Here is a 21,317-nt window from a genome sequence, read left to right on the forward strand (position 1 = left end):
ACACACAAATGTCATGCCCCCACCTGTGCAAGGATCTAATTCCTTTCCAAAAGCTGCAGTCCTGCCCCTCAGTCACAGCTCTGCCCTCTATGCATTGCCCACCTGTTACGACGATGACCTCAGTTTCTACAAGAAGCTACTTAGGACGTGTATAAACTTGCCTCGGGGGTGAAAAAAGAAGAAAAAGAAAGAGCTGTAAACACGCTCATATTAAAATTTGGGTTATCTGGAGAAGGAGACTCCAGGTTTCAGAAGAGAAGCAAAAGGGCAGTTCTCTGCCTGAAAGGCACCCGGGACACAGCCACTAACAGCCCTCCCTCTGGGCCCTAACTCTCAACGTTTACAAGAGCAAAAAGTATACGTGCCTTTATTTTTTGTGTGACGGGATTACAATAAAGCATATTAAAAGGCCAGAAGATATTAGGCAGTAAAATTTCCCTACAAGAGAAGACCGGTGCTGAGAAGGACAGCTGAGTCCTTGCAGGAGGACAGGCACTTCAACTACAAAGCACCTCGTGAGGTGCAATTTTCCTTCCTGTTAATGATCCAAATATTCCGCCTATGGATCATACGGCAGCATTTCACTTTTGTGCATCTTAAGAAAAAAAAAAACAACAAAGTGAACCGCTGTGAAAGAGAGACTTTCATAAGCATAAAGCAAATTTATGTGTCCAATTCCCAGGGGCTGGTTTCCTAACCTTCATTATGAGCCCTCAATAACTTTCTCTGAGGAACGAAACAATGCGCTCGTCTTACTCCATTCAAGCCAAACCAAATTCCCCCAGTTTTGCCCCACCTGCTCCCCAGCCCCGGGGCTGGTGCTCTGGCTGGGACAGGACCGATGCTGCACCGAGGCAGAGCGTGGCATCCTCCGAGGTGCAACCCAGCCACCTCCTGCGTCCTCCCTTCCTCGTCACCACCTCCTTTCCTACACGCTGGGGAGAAGTTTTAGCCCTTTCCTTACGACACTTGGAGCTACGGGATGAAGAGAGCTCTGCAAGTGCCATCCTGCCACATGTACTTTTAGAAAAGCATCTGAAAAGCAAAGGATGGATACACACGTTCTCAGTGCGGGGTTAAAGCTAATGGGGAGCGGAGCTATCCCAGCTGGCGAAGGCTCATGATGGATAGCAGTGAGATGTTCTGAAGAAAATTAAGAAAACATTTTGAACGCCCTCCTAAAAGGGAACAAATAGGCCCAACACTCCAACAGAAGGGGATTTTTTTTTGCATCTCTGAGTGATAGTGCTTCGCTTTTATGGCCTGCGGCTGCTTGGAAAATTCAAAGCTATTTCTCTGAAGAATTCACTTGGACAAGCTTTATGGCTTTGATCAGTTAACTATTTTTTAATGCTAATCTACCCCAGTGATATTTGTCCTCCTTTTCCCCATGTGCACAGAAGCACAGATGCAGACAAATACTACACAAAAGCAAACATTACCCAGATGAACAGACAGGAACAATCACATCCAGAGCCGATAACCCCACACCAACTGGGTTCTGTCTTATTCTTTTCTCATCTAGCAGCCCAAGATCCTTTTGCCCAATATGACCTGCTAATGGAAATTTGGGAATCAAATTTGGTGGCCAGCAGGCGTAATGTACGTGCGGTGATCTGGCCACAACTATTCTCGCTCAAGTTAAAAAATAAAAATTGTTTCGCCTGAAAGCTGCAACGAGACACGTGGCTGAAAGGCCATGCTTCATTAACAGACAGCCTGCAAGCAGCCCAAGTGAAGCCCCATCCTCCAGATGAACAAATAAAGGTGCAGATATAAGGATCTTCTTAATTGTATGGAGCAAAGATATAAACTGCACCAGGGACAGGACTGGAGCTACCTGGCAGCCAACATCCTCCTGGGACCGCTCTGAGCTTCCCTGCAGACTCAGGCTTACCCCCTGAGCACGATGCTTAGCAAATCTCCATTCACAGTCTCAGCATACGAGCTTGCCTTCCTATTTAGAGCACCGAATACTGGAGATCGGTCAAACTGTGTACCAGGAACACGCCGAGTACATAAGCTCATGCACAATTACCTGCCCCATCAGTTGTATCACTGTGGCCTCCTATGCCATGCAGAGCAGCCTTTACACCTAGAAAAGCAGGGTAAGAACAGTCCCTGCCCTGCAGTACCTCTGCTCCTCAAGCTGCTATCTAACTTTGCTTTTTGCCTTTGGGTAACAGATTCAGGCAGTATTTCCTGTGGCAGAGAATTACACAGGCTGATTACCCTCTGCGGAAAAGTGAAAAAATCCTGGAAGCAATTTTCTGTCTCAATTGTTCCCAGAGCACAGGAACAATCTCTTCGCCCTCTTCCTATTTTCTGCTCAGTGCCGTCCGGGCTCGGCATGCCGAATTCATCACGCTGCTGCCTCAGGTCCGGGTCCTGCAAACACTTACCCAGGTGAAACTTTGCACATGAGCAGTCCTAAAGACTTCCACTTGCATCAGCCTTGAACTTGGCCGCGAAGTCTTTAGAAGTCATAAAGGATGGATGGAGGTAGGTGTGAAACTCAAAGTATTCAAGAAATGTTCAATCCTAGGTAGGCCCAGGCTAACCTCCACGGCATGACACAGATGAGCAATGTGTTTGTGACAGCCATTTCTTAACTCAGCACTTTTAAAATTCATGAGCACATTTTTAAAGACAGTCATGGAAGAGCAGCTTGAACTGAGAACCATGAATCTCAGGTAGAGCTCATAGGAAGGAGGAGCATTTTCTCAAACAAAAAAATTCATTACCATGAAAAAATAAAAAGTAAACTAAAAAACCAACCTGGGATTTTTTAAACCAACTAAACTAAAAAACCACCCTACGCACCCCAGGAGGCAGCACCGTGCTCTGCTCTGCTCCAGCACCCAGGGGCCTCGGGGAGTCCCAGGCTTCATGACCTGATGAGCTGAAATTTGGCAAAAGATGGTCCCACAAGACGGGGAAAGGACCAGGGACTGAGCACCAACGTGCACCTCTCCGGGCATGCTGCAGCAGGGGCTCCAAGCATGTATTTTTTAGCATTTTGACAACAAATACATTCTGTACATGTACACACCCACACTCTGAATGATTCAATCAAAACCTTATTGTCCAGCCAGAAGTGTTTTGATAGAAAATGCTCGATTTGCCCTCATCAATTGGGCTTCAGCATCAGTCAAAGTATTTTCTTGAATTGACACCGCTGGTCCTAGAGCAGAACAAGCTCTTTGGATAATTTGCCTCCGAAGGCCGGTACTGACCTTTCAGTTGCATTATTATTTTTTCTTTAAATAAAGCTAACTTCTAAAAGATTGTTACTTTTCTGCTGATGCTGCTGGGAGAAGGGGAGGAAACAGGGCTGCGTGCCCGCCACACAATCTCATGGCCAATCTTAATATCGCTTAATTTTCAGATGAGGAATTTGGTAGTAAACAACCTTTTCGTTGTACACAAACATTTTTAATTTCATGCCCTGCTAATCATACATCTGTTAGAGTTCCTTCTCCATCCATTGCTGTAACGATAATAAAAGAAAAATCATCACGCTAAGAACGCGGTTTGTCTGAAACAAAAATTGAATAATAATCGATTTTCCTCAGCGGGATGAGGGAAGGCAGCGAGCAGCACAGCTCGCCCGGTGAAGCTGACAGAGGTGTGGTTTTGGAAGTGACACCTTCACATTTGTCCTGTCGGTGGATCCCAGAGCCACCACGCTCGGAGGTGGCAGCCCCACCGCCCCCCAGCGGGGTGGATCGCAGCAGCCCCGTTCCATGGGCACTTTGTCACCATCCCTGTTTGTGTGAGAGCCTTTTCTGAACTGCTGATCCATCATTTTTGCCTTTTTAAGGCTCCTCCTATTCCCATAGCCATGCCAGGCCAACTCCAGATGAGAAATGCTGTGCTTGTATCAGCCACACAATGAATAAGTGACGGGAATCCACCTGATGCCCCGGGCAAGGCGACCCAAAGACATGGGCAGAGGTACGGGGCTCTGCTACATCCGAGATGCCTGCCCAGGCTCCAGTCCTCATATCAGCACCCCGTAAGCCTCTCCTTCCAGAGGCTGTCCTCTAAAGCACTGTTATCTACATCAGCTCCCCCTCATCTTCATGGAGAAGCGCAGCAGTTTGAGTAATCCAGCTCTAAGGAGACTCCCCGGGGTTAACTAGTACCAATTAATTACTCCCATTTTGTAGATAAGCAAACAAAGGAACACAAGAGAGCACTGAGCGCCCCGGTCTGCATTTACAGAGCAGAGTTCACGGCACACACACGCTGACCTGGCTCACGGGTCAGAGTTACCAAAGCCCTGGGGAGAGGAACTTGGGATCCCCGGCCCCTGCCTCCTCCTCCTGCAGCAGCAGCACCAGCCTGCCCCACACAGCCACCACTGCAGGGCACAAAACCCATGAGGCCGAGCAGGATTTTGCTTGGCCCTTCATGCTGAAGCTATATATATGTAATAAATACATATACGTTGGGCAGAGATCCCCGGGCTGGTGTTGGGAAAGGCGCTGTGAAACCCAAAGCAAGGCTCGCTCTGCTCACCCACAGCATTTTATTTCATTCTCCACTGCCACCCTCCCCATGCACATTACAGCCATGCATATCAACATCAGAGCATCCCAGCCACAGCAGGCTCGGGGCAAAGACTGGGGGAACACGGTGAAGGTGATCCTAACCAGCCTCTGCCACCTGTAAGGCTAGGTGACCACAATCAGCATCAGGACAGGCACTGATACCTCCCGGCTGCAAAATGCAAAAGCGTTCAGCTCCGGGCTTTTCAGACCTCTAATCAAAGTGCATTCAGTCAAACACCGTTACCAGAATTACCAGCCTAAAGGGAGGGGAAGGAATAAAAAAAGACTTTGTTGAGCAAAAGTACTCCGAGACACATTTGATGTAATAGTCATATGATTAACAAACTGTCATATCAAAGTTTTCTGCAAAGTAGGAACACTCTGACAGTTCATATTTTAAAAACTGACATTTTGATTCATTACTGTAAATAGCACTCTGTATTAAATATTGTGACAAGGCATACAGTGTATTTTTTGAGCTCTATAACATTTAGGAAGTACTGGATTTAAAAAAAAAAAAAAAACACGTATAATATCAAAAGCAGTTAAAGCAGAACTCCAAGACGGCTTGTAGAGGAGAGGATTGTTATTTCTGAAACAACCTACTTCTTCGCCGTCATCCTGAGCACTGCTGGGAACTTTGGCCCACAAGGATCTTAATGTACTGTTTGCATAATAAAACAGGGAATTGTCTCACGGAACAGAAGAGCTATAAGGAAAGTGGCTACATTAAATAAGGTAAAATTACTCAGCAGCACAGCGTCTTGGAGCTGGCGTAAGGGGAAGAACGCTAAAAGGTGCTGAATTGCCACTCGGGATATCTGAGAGTGCAGGATCACAATCAAAATAAACAAAGTGACGTCCAAATGAGTGCCCACACGGGTATCTTGCTTATCCCTTAGTCTCCAACCACGTTTTGCCCATCGCAGGCAGAGGTGAGAGGGAAGGGCTGCCCAGAGGGAGCTGCTGAGGACTTTTTCTTGCATGGGACTGCAGGAGAGCAACCCGAGCCGTAGGGATGCTGTGAGCCACCAGCACTGCCCTGCCAAACCAGCCCATTTCATACCTTTCCTCCCACCCCCGGAGCCTCTCTCAGCTCATGGGGCCCTTCCCTGACTCAGCAGCACGACAGCAACCAGGACCGGGCCCATCAGCAATGCAAATGGTTTGCATTTCCTCAAAAGCTGTGCACAGGATAGAGAAATTAAAAATAAAGCCCCAGCTAGCAAAGAAAGGCCTGACAAAGCAGCAGGAGAAAACCCGAGGCTGCCTAGCCTGTTTGCAAGATGCTCAGGTGTTATTAGGACCGCAGTCAAGGGCTTTAGGAAGAAAAATGGTTCCCATTACCATTACTTACAGCCAGCTGCAAGTGGAGCTCTGGGCTCAGTCTGCTGTGAGAGAATGGATATGCTGCCACAGACACGAGCAGCGAGCCCAGCCCGGGACACGGTGAGGCAGTCACGCACCCTGAAGATGGATCACAATGCTATTTCCACGTGGGGCTGATCCAACACTGCCTGTGTTTCTTTCCCTAGGAGCAGCTACATACCGCTCATATGCTGGAAATCTTGTGGATGGGTTTGCATGCCAGCAAGTGTGGTAGTAGTAGTGGTCTAGCCAGACATCCAAAGCATATTGGCACCGCTATAATTTGTCCATTCACCAATATGTTTTCCTAAAAACGCCCATATGCTTTTCCTGCAGTTCCCATATGCTTTTGCGAAGGGAAACAAAAACATTTTGTTAGTTGCGAGCGATTGATCGCTGCATATTTCACAGAAGTCAAATAGAAAAACAACAACAAAAAAGCAGTCAGCTGCTTCCCCCTCCCTTTCCTCCCTGCTCACGGAGGGAACTGTGAAGAGCAGGAAAAATTCAGCCCACAGCAAAATACACACACGGCTCATTTTTTGCACTGCAAGATATTCTAGGAATTACAGGAGGAATCTTCATTAAAAACAAGCTATCAAAGATCTGGCAGCCGGTGGCATTCCAGGCAGTAATTCAGCGCTGGGTGTTTGTCTACGTCTCCAGTGCTAGCTTGGGTCCTCAGGAAGGAGCAGCGCCCGTCGGGTAACGCAGCCCACAGGAATCCAGGCTCCTGGAGAAGCACGTCAACCACGCCTGGGGGATGCTGCCACAAAGAGGTTACAGCCTTCCTGATGTGCAGGGACAGCTAATTTGATGCCAAATCTATCACAGAAATCCCCTGCCATGTGCAAGGCTTCCTAGGAAGGCACGGAGCTGCTGCTGCAGATCCCAAAGCAGCGAGTGCGTGCACAGAGCGGGCAGACAGCTGGGTTCAGCCGGGAGCACGAGTGTGGGTGTGTAAGTTTGTGGGTGTGCAAGCTTGTGGGTGTCAAGGCTGGACCATGTGGGAACCGTGGCTTTTCAGTCAGAGACTCATTAAGAAATGTGGCAGACCCGGAGCCAGCGTTCAAAGAGGAGCAGTGTGAAATGTTTCTCTGGAGAAAGATTAGTGCATGCCCTTCTTTACACAAATAAAATTAAAGAGAGAAGCATAATATGGACAAATCAATTAACTTCTGAAAAGCCAAGGGCACCGAACGTAACAGCAGAGGAGATGGGAAGAGCTTTGTTACAGGGACACCAAAGCAGTGCACAGCCTTTCTTCCTTGGAAAAGAAATTCAGCTACTGCTGCATGAAGTCCTGATTCCAGCCCTGTGTTCCTCCAGTAATGTTCCAGTAACAGTGGAGTTACTCCACTGTTGCTGGAGTTTGAGGCTGACTTTCTACACACGGGACACCCCCAGCTGCATGCACCCTCCTGCCAGCATGAGGACTTTCAGTGCTGCAGTCTAATGTTCTCCAGTTCTTCAGCAAATGTAACCAGAAATGTTCTCCCCAAAGTTTGGGTTTCCTTACCAAGATCTAACCTCACGCAAATGGCCTAATGAGAGACCAGGTACAATAAGGCAAGAGCCCCATTTTCCCACCAGAAAAAAAAAAAAGCTGAAAAAACAGTCAAGAGAAGAGAAATCAATCTCTTGCACAAGGCTCACAGTAAAAAATAATAAATTTGTCAGAGACGGCTTGCTTGGCAAGACACATTTTATGATATGCTTTTGTCCTGAGAGGAGCTGTGAGCACCTGAACATCTGACTTCCCAATTCACAAATATATTGGATGCTGTTGCTTAAGCTTTCAACAGAGAGCAAAAAAATACCATCTCATTTAGTCAACAGTCTACAAGGGTAGGCTTCTCCCTAGGTTTCATATTTACAGCAACACTTTGGGACAGTCTATTAGGCTTAGCCAGGAAAGCTGCCACGGAAGGAGCGAGACTAAGAGAAGTGCTGCCATTAATCTTTGATAACCCAGCAAATGGGAAGACCAGGCCTTGAACCAAACTCTACTCTCTTGCTATTAATCTCCTGTCCTCTACTTATTAATCCCTTGTCTGTCTTTCTCCTTCAACATTTATTAATGCCCCCAACTGTTTGCAGTAAACAGGGCGCTGAAACCTCATCTCTAGCCAGCCATAATTCACCAGACAGAAAGAAAAGCAACAGAAAAACAAGAGGGTAAAAAGGAGGAAAGGAAGGATGTGGATTGCCTTACTGAAATGGCAGGATGAGTGCACTTCTACTCAGTGACACGGGAGGGTAAAGAAGCTCTCCCAGATTCTGCATGCCACACAGACATCTCACCAATCTCAAGCCAGATCTGCATCGAGACAAACGAAGTAGCTCCTCTAGTCAAAACAGGGTCGCTGGGTCTAGTGGCCTGGGTCCAGCAGCAGCCTCTGATACGAAAATAACCCCACAGCAACCCAGAGCATGAAGGCCAGTGCTGTATATACAGCACAATTAAAAGGGATGACGAGGCCAAAGCTACCAGCCAACCCCATCCATTTATTATCCCCTTCTCCACGGGCCTGCTCGCTGCTTTCTCCCCACAGCTGCCATCACCCTGTAGCATCTCTAACACCTCCTTCACCTCCTGGGATGTTTCAGCTGACGGAGGCCTGAGGACAGACCCACTGCCCTGACACCGCTCCTTTTTAGCAACCTCCCCTGAGGGCTCCCCCTCACGATTCAGTCGCCGTGGGTCCAGACCTGGGCCCAGAAATAATAAAAACCACATTGAGTCTCCTGGGGTGCCCTGGCCTCCAGCACCACGGGCTCTGGAGAAACACCTTCATTTGCTACAGGACCAAAGGACACTTTGCAAAGCCGCCCTGGGGTCTGCAGGCTCTGCCCAGACTCGGCTGTCGGCCAAAGCCCCACGAGCTGATGCGCTCCTCACCTGGAAGCCAGGCAGCCCCCTCAGGCCCCGGGACAGATGTAAGGACAAGGCTCTTCCGAGGCACCTCTGCGGATGGAAACGGAAAGGGCAGCATTAACCTTTGTGCTCACAGTGACAGCAGAAAGTAAATCAAGCTGGCCGTGACACCTCACGGAGAAAACAGCCCTAAAAGGGCCTGTAGGCCCGCTACCTTCCCTCGCGGAGCAGCTCATGACTATTTTTCCTCTGATCCAGCTCCCGTGTCAGCCTGGCCCTGCTTTGCTCCATGTAAGGGCTTTTCACACGTCGGCAGGGCAGATTAAATCTGAGCAAGAGCATCAGAGCGACGGAGGTTTATTGGAGAGAGGAGCTGGTTGTTTTAAATCAACGCGGAGCTGGTGAAAGGCACTGACGTAAGGGCTCTAGGTAACAAAGCCTCTTTCAAAGCCCGACCAGACACCCTCCTGCTTCTCGTGCTTAAAGGGCCTCTTCTTCCCCAGCTTCCTTCTCCACAAGGACCGCACTGAGTCACCCTGCGGCGCCAGGTAGGCATGTGAGCACCCAGAAGTAGCCAGGCTGAGATGGGATGTGTTCCCCACGCAGCACTGGGGGAAAAAAAAACAAGTGGCAGAGTGGGACGGTCCCAATCCCACCTCCACCTCCAGCCCTGGCTTCTTTTGGATGCCTCCAAAGGTGCCTAGCAAAAAAAAAAAACAAACTAAAAGTCAGGTTTTTGAAGTAACCACAGGCTGCCTTTAACCAGCAGCTTTTCATACTGGCAGCTTATTGATATCTGAGCCTCCTCTTGTGTTTTCCATTTCCTTTCATCTCAGCACCGGGGAAGAAATAAGCAGGCACAAAATACCAGCAAGGATCGGTGCAAGATCCCACATACCTTCCCCTGCCCACCCCAACACCAGGGTCAGAGGATTCCCAATCACCTCCAGCTTCTGCCCATCCCCTTCCCCTGCGTGCCTGAAATTAATTATCTCTTAACAAACACAGCTGAGATTAACTAATGACTTAAAAGATCCTTAAAAGAAGGGAGGAGAACCCAGCACTGGTGTCTTTGCCTAGGGGGACCGGGTCTGGCAGGGCAGCAGCTTCACCCACCTGCCCTGGGTGGAGAAAGGGGAGCACAAAGGAGAACTGCAGAGGTTGCTTCAGGCCCTCACCGAAGCACAAGAAGCCCGGAGAAATTTCCCGAGGATCTGCCTGCTCTGATGCTGGATATTCCTTTTATATTTGCCATGACAAATAATTCATGTTAACATTTTTTCGAGCGCTGTAAGCCCCGTATCGAGTAACAGCAAAGAGACAGACAGGTGTCCCGACCACAAAGGAGGCAGTATATGCCAACAGTTTGGAATTTATTATTATTGTTATTTTTTAAAGGGGGAAACAAATCCCACGGATTATTCTGTGCATGATACATTTTCTGCTCCCTGTTTGATGTCGCTTTCAGACCGAGGACTTCAAATAGCTAACGCTAACCTATGCCTCCAGCCTGTTTGAAACTCATGCCCCTTGTGTGACGGGCCGTGAATGCATGGTGAATCACTTCCACCACACACACAGGGGGTGAGGAGCGGTGGTCCATGCCTCCCAGGCACTGCACGGACATGAACATGTCAGGGGAAAGGAGACGAGGGCCCCCTCTGCGTCGCCGCCTGGGAATTCAGCGCTACCAGCTTCATGTTTCCAGAGCTGGGAAGCTCGAGCTGCAGGTCAGCAGCCCAACCACGAGCAGTGAGACGAGAGAAGAGGAGAACTGCTGGCGTTTTCTGCAGAGCACACACATACAACCTGCACAGGCTGCACTTCCACTCTCCCTGCCTGCCTCCGGGAGATGCTTAAGAGAAGCTGCATTTTAATTACTAGTCCTAATCAAGGGAATCTAATCTTGACAGCGAGGGACAGAGAGCTAACCCAAAGTTACAGGCGTGGGGGTACGTGGGTCCCAGCTCTTCGCTTCTCTGCTGACATTATGGCTTCCAGGAATTAAATCAAAACCCCACTTACCTTCGGAGAGGTTGCAATTTGCATCTAAAGCGCTGCCCAAACCTCAGTTGTAATAACCAGATAGAGCTCCTCCGAAATCAATGGAGTTCCTCTGATTCTGTCTGGTTACAGATCTACAGACCAATAAACATTAAAGCTCCTCCAACCTGCAGCTAAATATCTTCTAATAGAAGACCATTATCTTTGTCAGATTGATTTGGACACCTTGTTTAAAGCGTGCTTGAAGACTCATTAGAATCTTTGGGGTTTGGTAGCTGGATTTTAAGAATAAACCCCAGCAGCAATTAACCACTCGAAGACGGCACGTTAACAGTTTACAGACAAAGCTTGAGTGGAAATACAACTTCAATTTCTGCTTTTCATTGGGAAATTGGTAAAATGGAGGAAGCAAATAAAATGCAGAAAAATGAAAAGTGAGTTGTGCACACACCAAAAAATCATCTGCATTATTTTATAGACACTGAATTAAAAAGAAATACAGGGATAAGAGAAACAGAATCATAACAGAGAAACCCAGTCTTCTCCTCCTCTTGAGCCTTACTAAATTACAGCACACACAGAAGATGATGCTCACCCCAGGAAACGCAGATGTGCTTCCTTGGCTGCCTCTGGCCCTAGCAGCTGGGCTCAGGTTGGGCTCCTCTCCCTCGAGCCTTCCCGAACCCCCTGTCACAAAGCCTCCCAGCACTGAGCTCACAATGGCCAGGCTCCCCGGCAGCAGTGCTGCTACCAACACGTTACCAACACATTTTACAGCTCTCTGTCCAAAGGTGGATGCTATGGACATTGCTACATCCCGAAGAAAAAGAAATGCAACCCTCCAGTAGCCTTTCAGTCAGCAAGACAGCACCGTGAGCGAGGAGGTGGTGCTGACCCAGGAGTGAGCAGGTGGGATGCTGGGGTAGGATGGTGGCAGATGGGATCCTCCTGTCCTGTCCTAGCTGGGCTGGAATGTCACAATGCCTGTGGGGATGGCTGTGGCACCTGCACCATGCTCCTTGGTCATATATGCCTGCCCTGACCACAGCTCTCTGCTGGCTGTGAGGAGAAAGGGCAGACAGCAGCACAGCCACCCCAGGCACCCAGCACAGGGCACGCACCAGCCTGGGCATCAGTGTGTGGGCAGGGGTGGTGGGGACAGGGTCGTGCACAGGCCCCCGAGTGCACTCCATCATGTTCCCTTTCGCTGTTTCAGATCTGGATGCAGCCTTAAAAACCCATGGTGCCAGGCACCTAACCAACGTGCTGCTCCAGCTAAACGAGGGCGGGCTGAGCTCAGTTTTGCCAGTAAAATGGGAAAGGACAAAAATAAATGAAAACAACAGCAACAAATCAGTAGTAGTAGCATTTTGTTGAAATCAAACAAGCCCGAAAAGCCCCAGCAAATCAAAGACAAAACAGAACAAGGGATATGGAGAAACACTCTCAGTCTCTGCTATTGCTTCGAGACAGCAGCTCACAGCCGTGATTGAAGCTCAGGTAGTTCAGGTGCTGGACGGAAGACACTACGCTCCATTAACACGGAGGTACGATGCTCCTGTGCCGACGTGTTCCTGCACCACGAGAGCAGCTCACTGTGGGGATGAGCAGGATGCTCGGACAGGCTGCCTCTCGCACTGCAGCCCAGCAGCCGAGCCGTGAGGACCCCTTGCAGGCGAGCACCCGTGCCCACCAGGAGGACGGATGCTCCTGGTGCTCCCACCGTGGTGTCGGGCACCTCCATCGAGGGTCCCCTCCCACCAGCCCCGGCTCCCCGCCGCCACGCAGGAGCTTCCCAGACAGCCCGCAGAGAAAGTCAGGCACAGCTCAGCTAAGCACCTGGATCTACAAACAACAGATTAAATTCTCAAGCTACAAAAGTATGTTTTAGCAAAAGTGCAATTGAACTCCATGTACTTGTTACATTTCTAAATATACTCCGGTTGTCAAGACAACAAAGAGACTGATGGATCTCTAAAGTGTACTGTATCTATTTAATTGTCAGCATTTCAAACTGACTCGAGGAGGGAAAAAAATGCTGCGTGATAAGTCTAATCGTCATGGTTACCACTGGCTAACCCCATAATAAAAATATATATATGCTAGCTGAATGTGCCAAGCCATGTGAGGAGCAGATGGGAGACATTCTCATTACTGCGACAGCCTCCACTGGAAAACTAAACTTGAGGAAGGATGCGAGAGACTTTACAGAGATCTCAGACACAACAGACGTCGTGGGCTGCATCTTCCCAGGCGTTTGGCAGCAGCCACTCGGGCTTTTCCGCCGCGCTTCTTCGCCCCTCGTGGGCTGGGGCAGCCCACGGGGCTGGGGCTCCCTAACTCGCTGGCGTTCCTGCCTGGGGAATCTCATCCCTCCCCGTAAAAAGCCTGGGATGCGAGCTATTACTCCTTAAAAACCTCTGACAAAATGAGATGTGCAACTGCCTGGTGTTTGCGCTCCCACCCTCGCCTGCTTCTCTCCTCCCCACGGGCAGCCCACGGGGATGGCTCTGGCAGGAGGCTGCTGCAGCCCAGCCCTGCTGCTCTAACGCGGTGAACAGCTCCAAGGGGAGCCACATCCCACCTCAGAGAAGGGCAACAAGCAGCAAGAAGCTTCCAGCCACTGCTGCAGGTAGCGTTGCACCAGCCTCAGGTCAGGCTGAGCATTTTCATGCACCCACCCCCCCCGTGCACCCGCTGTGACAAGCACAATCCAGCACCGCCGTCCACGTGCGGTCCCTCCTGGAAGAGATGCTTTCCAAAAAAAGCCTCAGACACTGGCTTTTTACGTGGAAGACCTCCACAACTACGTCTGAGATATCTACCTGGGTATAAAATGATCGTAAAACCCAGGCTTTCTTCCTCTGAGCAAAACTCATCCAACCGCACTCGTTTCTCACTGTTCTTCCACCAAGCTGCAATTTAACTTGTAAGGGGGAGGTACGGATCTCATTTGGACACAAGAGGCAATGGAAACCAACTCACGTTCACCTGACCAGCACTGACGTCAGTGAATGACCAGGTTTCCAACCTCCCCCAAAGGCTTTTGACAGAGAGCACGTCAGAGTTGAATCACCCTTCCAAGTCTCCCCCGTGACGCTCAGCTCCCTGGCACAGATAAAAGCTCTGCACCTCCGCCGCCAGACGCTCCCATGGAAATCCATCTCCAGGAGAGAGCCACAAAATACAACTCGATCTGGTTGGAAACCACCATTTAAGACACTCTCCTTCCAAGGCCTCTCGGGCGAGGTGTCTGAGGCTGTGCCGTATTCCCTGGAGCTCGCCCTCGCTCACTACCAAGATGACCAATTTCTGAATTCCCGACCTGAGATTCTCGGTGACAGATATCTGGCTTTCGTGCCTACCAATACAGTCACCGTGCGGTTCACCATCACGCGCTGCTTCACAGAGCCCTGTGTGCACGGAGATGGGCAGTGAAAATCAAAACAGAAGTAGCACAGAAGTGTTATTTCCGGGGCTGGTGTGAGAATTACTGCAGCTACCGCTAAGGCTAGGAGCCAAAAAGGAGTCTCAGGCACAAAGAAGCCTTCAAGTCAACAGGACGTGGAGCCAGCTGGTTTCTCCAGGAATATGGCTACACCTGGAGTGAAGCAGCACCAGCATTTCATCCCGAGGTACCTAAGTACTTCTGAAACTAAGCATTTCCCATAAGGAACTTCAAACAGCTTGCAGCCCTTCTGCAGGCTGTATCCAGAGCTTAAGTGAGCTGAAATCCCAAACAACCGGGAGCTTAAAATCACACTCCAAAGTGCCTGTTTCGACATCGTAGGGGTGCAGGAACCTAACTTTGGTTTTCCTGTTACTGAAAGTGCTTGCCTGGGGCACCAGGCTCTCAGCTATGGCTCTGGGACAACTATTACATTCTGTTCTAATAAAGTGCACGCTCTCAGGAGCAAACTCCCCAGGATGACTCCTTTGCTTTGGCACAAATGGACTCATTTGGTTGAGATAAAAGGATGTTCTCTTGCATCACTTTCATTTGATTTTTTTTTTTTAAGATAGAGAAACAGTTAATTTTGCTAAATGAGTGCTCTGTTGCCATGACTTCACTGCAGACAAACACAAAGCCATCAAGCTCCTTTTCTCTGGGCGTTGTTTTTTTCAAACAGGTATTTGATTGCCTGGATTTTCTTACTTCTTTTCCCAACATCTGGATTTCCAGCAACATCCCCCAGCCAGGCAGATTCATAAGGGCTATACCTGCTCATTTAGAGATATTCCTGCACATATTCATGCACTCACAATCCATCTCTGCCAGATGTGCCACCAGGCCTTCTGTGACTCCAGCTTGCAAATCTCTCCCGAAGAGATTTCTGAACCCGAAGTTTATGGGATTAGTCCCTGAAAGGCAGAATTCCCACCAAGGACTAAAGGATGGCTCCATCCTGCTCACTGGCAGACACTACTGCCAGGATTTTGCCCCAGTCCAAAAGCAGAAGCCTTCCACAATTACAAGTCCTTCCCAGTGCCTCAGTTTCCCAGGCAGGGGAAGGCTGAGTGTACATGGCATCTGCTTCTGCAGGGAGTTGCACGTTGGCTGAGTTAATATTCACGAAGTACACTGGGGATTAAGAATATTATTAGACTTGACTGAGGTAGACGCTTTTTTCTCTTTTCTTTCCTTTTTCTTTTTTTTTTTTTCTCCCCCTCTAATGTTTGCATTGAATAGACAGACTAAGCAGAAACAGCATTTGTAGCCTGCAGCCATTATCCCAGTAAATGGCTTATTACAGCACGCAGCCTACCCGCTCACCTCCAGCCTGTCACACTTCCAGGCAGGTAGGTGGAAGCGCTGCTCATTCCGGAGAACTTTCCTTTTTACTGTCTCTGCCTGATGGAGACTCTCCATACCCAGGCTCACAAGACAGGGATTAGGATAGAAATGCTTCGGTAGAAGCTCGTTGTTTGGTACCTATTTACGACAATCACAGAACAATTAATTACTTCCTGGCTAAGACTAATTCCCGTCTCTTCCAAAGAGGTGGGGGGGCTGGGAGGGAAGGAATTGTCTCAAGACTTTCGATTTCCTGATGAGTCACAGCAGACCCACTCGGACGTGCTCGATACTTCAATCAGGCTGTTTCTTATCAAGGTATATTCAATACATTACCAAGATGTGGGGCGTGCTATTTTAAGGGCTCATTTCAGGCCCCGTAGGCATAACGCTGCTTCTGAACGTGCGTTTGGTCCTGGCCAAGGCAGGCTCACCTCCTGCTCCACCGCCCCTTCCCCGCATTCCCATCACCAGAGAGAAACAAACGCTGCAAGAGACAGAAAACGAAGAGCCGTACGCTCGCTGCACTGATTTTCACAACACGCAGCCCTTCAGTAAGTAGCCTTCTCTCCCACTTCATTAGTTCATTCCCTTCCCTTTGGCAATGAAATTACTTATGTGACAGCAGCATCTGACAAGAAGAAAACATTCACAGACTGCGCGGGTTGCAACAAGTCCGCAGCCTCTTGCTTTCTTCGTTCTAGGGCCAAGAATCATACACTTATTTTTCCGCCCCGGGGAGCAACTCGGCATCCCTGTACGAATCCTCAATTGTCCCCAGTTCCCACGCCACCCACTCACAAGCTCCCAGGCTCCGTAAGGCAGGCGGGAGCCACCTTGCCCAACCTCTGAGCAGCAACGCAGGTTTTGGGGACCGCGGCAGGTGCCCTCTGGTCCTCGTTAATTCCTTTATTTAACGAACTGTTAGATGTAATTTATCATGCCGATTGGGCAATTGATCCCAGGCGGGTCCTTTGAGTCCACGGCAGGTTGCGTTCTGCATCAGCCTGACTCCAAAATGTGTAAAAAAAAAAAAAAAAAAGAAACATGGCCATGATAATAAACTTCAGCTCCTCTAAGAGCAGCCACTGCCCAGACACCACCTCAAGGCCACGCTTGAGCTCCTTATTCCCAGCGGTTTTCCCCATGGCACTGGACTGTGCGAACAGTTTCTGTGCAAGCAGCTGCAGTGCCAGTTTCTGCCCAGCCCATGCTAATTGCGAGTGATTCCAGTTCAAACGCTCTGAAGCCAGAAAGTATTTCGGTGACATCCAGCCCAGGTCTCATCTGTCACCAGCTCTCCAGCGGCGAACAAACCTGCAATCAGCTATGAAAACTTGTCAATGTCTTTTCTTTTCCACTCCTTGGAAACACTTCTGTGCAAATTCCAATTTTAGGCAGCTTGTTTTTGATCCTCGCGATGTTTTCAGCCCGTCAGTGTAATGGGACTGCCAAAGCAACACAAAGGTGTGGCCGTGGATGTCCCATTGAAGTCGATGGATCCTCCAAGCCTTAGCGGCTCCTCAGGTGCTACTTGACAAGTATCATCACCTCGCCCTGGATCACGTTTATCTAAAAGCCTCAAGGCACCTTAGAGATACTCAACCAGCTTCAGAGACTCCGTGAATGCAAACAGCACGTGGTCAAGGACTGCTTCACATGGCCAAGCTTGGTTTGGAAGACCCGAGGAAGGAAATACGCCGAGCTGTAGTTTAAAGCATGGCAAATCAACTCGAGTGGGCTCCGTTAGTTAAAGTCACCTTAACTAGAAGGGGAATACTCACACTAATTTTATATATTTCCATGAAACACACTATCACCTCGGTTTGGGTGTTTACAGGACAAGCAGTGACATTCACTTTGAGCTGCAAGGGGCTGAGCAGCACAGCTCTGCGTGCACGTGAATCCACGCCGGGAATTTCAGCGCCTGCTCTCTCTGTTTTACAGTATCCGTGATAAAATCCTTCACCACCCTTGGGCTGCACTAGCCAGCCCCTAACAAGATCTGAAATGCTTGCTGGACTGTGCAGCTCTCTTCTTCAGGCAGCAACCAGCTCCTTTAAAGAAAGTGTGAGGCAGAAAAGGGGATCATGAGCTGGTGGCCTCTGCTGTGCCATGGAAAAGCACCCGTGGAGCTGCTGCCTCAGGGCACAGTGCAAGCAACTTTCTTACAAACTGCTGTTGTGAGCAAAGGGAATATACAGGACCACATTAACAAAGATGACAAAAAGAACTTCAAAGGAATTCTAAGTTCTCCTTGTTCTGGACAATTGCATATGGCTCCGTCAGCTCAAGCAGATGAATTATCAGATTTGGGCTCATCTCGTTTTCTTAAAACGTGTCAGCCCGGGATTCTCCCATGCCAGTCAGTTAAGTTCCCATGCTTTCCCAAAAAGCCACTTGGAAAGTTTCTAAATGCAGAAGGAGAAAAATAATCCTGCTCGGTCCACGCCTGCGTCTCCCTCTCCTCCCATTAGCACATGGGGAGAAGGTTGGCTTGGAGCAATACACCATTTCCATTTGAATATGAATCACTCCTCTGGTGAGAAAACAAAACAGAAGCCCATTTCACACAAGCCTTATCTAAAGACATAATGAAAACCGACACATCTAACAGGAGCAATGGAAATAAAGCACGGTGAAAATACCGGCTCAGGCAAACGAACAACAATACTTTCTGTCCCAAAAGGTCCCAAAGCTCACAGGGGCAGGAACCACTCCAGCTGCCACCAAAACCTCCTCACCTCTGGATGGTACCCGGGCAGCACCACCTGGAGCTCACGATGGAGGGAACAACATCATCGAGCTGAATCTGCACAGGAGCATGATCCTTCTGGGAAACTGGACCACTCTCCTGGAAAGTGGAAGCTGGTTTGATTTGGATTCATACCATTCAAAAATGGCATTACGTGGGCTGAGCACCTGAATACCAGGCGCACACGATGCTGTAGTTAGCACTGACTGGCTGAAAAAAGGATGGAAATCAAATCTCTGTATTCTGGTGCTCTCCAGCTTCTCACTCAAAAGGTTACAAAAATAGTAGTGAGGTGGGGGATTGAAATACATGGAGTACAAATGGATTTCTTACTGCCCACAGAATGGAGGGAGCAGGATTCCCTGCCTCTGCTTCAACTGCTGGCTTCCCGTGGAGTTTTTTTTCCTCTCCCCAAGTCACTTTTCCTCTCCCCAGCTCGGCTTTCCCCTGTCCTACAAGCACAGCGATATTCCACCAGCATTAGGAACAGCCTGGAGGAAGGCAAAGCATTACTATTTAACACTGCTACTGAAAGGCTGGTCTTCAGAAAGCAGCAGGTCTTGCCTCTCTCCAGCTTTGCTGAAGCCCTGACCGAAGCACTGCTTTCACTCTCTCCTTTCACCCTCTCCTTACTCACCAGCACAGCTCACGCTGTCACCTCCCTGGAGGTGGCGGTGGCTTTTTGTTCCAGCACTGTTCAACAGAGGCACAGCCCAAACTCAGGCCCTGTGCGTGCTACCCAAATACAGGCAAACAAGACATTCAGCAATCCTTCAAGAAAGAGGCCCTGAGCAAGCAATCCGCATGCTTCCAGCACTAAATGTTTGCTTCTCCTCCTGGCAGCATCTGGAGGCTTGCAGAGCATTTACCTGCATCTTGGCAACAGCTTTTTAAACCTACAAACTCATCAACAATTCACCTTGACTCAAAGCAATGCTTTTCCTGAGTGCCGAGGAAACAATGAGCAGAACCATCTTTTGCTTTTTCCCTATTTATTTATTTTTTTTTGGCAAATTTCTGATAAAGCTTTTCTGAAAGGAACTTGCTTAATCTTTTCCCACATTGTATTCCGTATACAGTTGCCATTGCAGAAATAAAACAAACCAAAAAAACTTTGTGCACAAATGCAAACAAATCGGAGAAGGGCTTGGCCCGCTCTGCCTAAAACAAATGCCAACCTCCTCTTTTACTGGCTCAGCGGCAGCGACCCAAAGCCAATACGTTCTTAGCATTTCTGACAGGCTGACTCTTGGAGGAGTTTGTGCAAGTTTGCCTTCAGTGCCTTGGGACTGCACGACAATTCGAGGGAAAATTCCCTTAAAAGGAACGTGCACGGTGATGTTTCGATGCTACCGAGCTGGTTCCCTGCAGAAGTGACCTCTCTCCAACCAGGCAGTCATGTTCCTGCAAGCCGGAGACACCCCCTCGTCTTGGTTTAAACAGAACAAATTCATTTCTTTTTATTGAGAGGGGGGAAAAAATCAACAAATCGATGAACACGAAAGGAAAGTTACAAGGAGCTGAACATGATTTACAGGTAAAGTGAATTGCCAGGGGATTCAGGCAAAGATTCATCGCTGATTCATCAAACAAGTCATTGAGATGTCTAAAGAACGAGCCATCAAGAGAAGTCCCTCTTCCTCTCCACCTTGTATTATTAGTTACTGCTGGAAGTGACCTTTTCTGCAAATCTCTCGACCACTCTGAAGTGCCGGAGACTTCAGGAAGCGAAAATTAGTTCTTAAAGGAACTAAAATGCTTCAAAAACATTTTATTAAAGGTTGCATCTTGCTTCTCTCTCTCATCCCTTCCCTTGGGCATTTCGGATGAACTACCTGCTACAAGAAAACAGCCACTGTGCAGTTCTAGCTGACAATCCCCATTTCCTTCTCAAATTCCCTTCCAGCATCCAGCCCAGGACAGTGATGACACGGGTGCTCAGCACGTTGTAGGAACCAAGGGGTTGATTGGGAAGCTGCCTGATGCCACCGGAGCGAGGCAGCAGCAAAGCCAGGAGGAGAAGCAAGGGGCCGAGTCCCTCTGCTCTGCCGGCAGCCTCGGGAAGAGCTTATTTGGGGAGCTGGCATCGCCTGCAGCCAGCAGAGATCTCGCCTGGCTCCAGAATCTGCTCAGCCCGGCAGAAGAGTGGGAGGTGCAATTGCTGGCAGGAGCAGGCAGAGCAGCAAAGCTGGTGGAGATCATAAATGAAAGAGTGTTGTAAAACACAGAGGTGAGCGCAGACCGACACTCACCTTCACAGTTCCCCCACAGACAAGCACGCCACGCTAGACTCTGAAAGCTTTGAAATGCATCCAGCCCTCGCTGCGTTGATCCAGGAGCCTCATTTGTATGCGGGTTTGTTCTCACACACAAACATGGCAAGTTTTTAAGTCGCACACGTTTTGCACATGTCCCACGGGCTCAAGCTTACAAGTTCCTTGGGAAACCTGGTCTTAAATGGGACTGTAAAACCAAAGGCAAGAGGTAACAGATAAAGGCAAAGAACACAAAGAACCCCAGAGGTGCATTTGGGTTGGAAGGGAGCTTTGGAGGTGCCCTACACAAAGGTTCCCCAATACCCCCAATTTCCAGAGGATCATTTTCTTAAAATAAAACATGCTGAAGAAACTGAGCATCCAAAAGTGATTAGTCACACAAAAACATAGGCTAGGCTCTCTTCATTTCATATCACTCCAGACTGGAAAGTTTTCGTCAAGGCCATAATATATTCCGTTCCAGAAGAACAATTATGGGGCATTAGAGAGCCAGTTGTAACTCTTCGTATTAAAAGGCCTTGCTACTTATCACCATGTGCTGTGCCTTTAAAAGTTTCCAAAAATGACGGTCTTTTTTGTGCATGCTGGAATATTCAAGAGCATTTCATATCTATTCTCATATCAAGAAAAGAGCAATTAGATCAATAACGAAACAGGAGTGCTCCCTTTTACTTTCTGTGGTTTG

General features: G+C 48.8%; 1 protein-coding gene across 27 annotated transcripts in view; it reads right to left on the bottom strand.

Moving 5' to 3' along the window:
* LPP (LIM domain containing preferred translocation partner in lipoma) overlaps window positions 1-21,317 on the bottom strand; it is a 381,557-nt gene that overhangs the window by 230,439 nt on the left and 129,801 nt on the right. For 22 of the 27 annotated variants that reach the window (XM_084529025.1, XM_084529005.1, XM_084529022.1 and 19 more), the window contains one exon: window positions 8,827-8,892. The exons of 4 other annotated variants lie outside the window; for them this stretch is intronic. The gene's annotated coding sequence lies outside the window, so the exon portion shown is untranslated. Of the gene's footprint in view, window positions 1-8,826; window positions 8,893-9,700; window positions 9,756-21,317 lie in introns of those variants that run through there. One more of the 27 variants, XM_084529016.1, reaches the window with a different exon arrangement.

The sequence above is a fragment of the Aythya ferina genome (genome assembly GCF_964211825.1).
Source record: "Aythya ferina genome assembly, chromosome: 9".
Classification (NCBI taxonomy): Eukaryota; Metazoa; Chordata; class Aves; order Anseriformes; family Anatidae; genus Aythya; species Aythya ferina.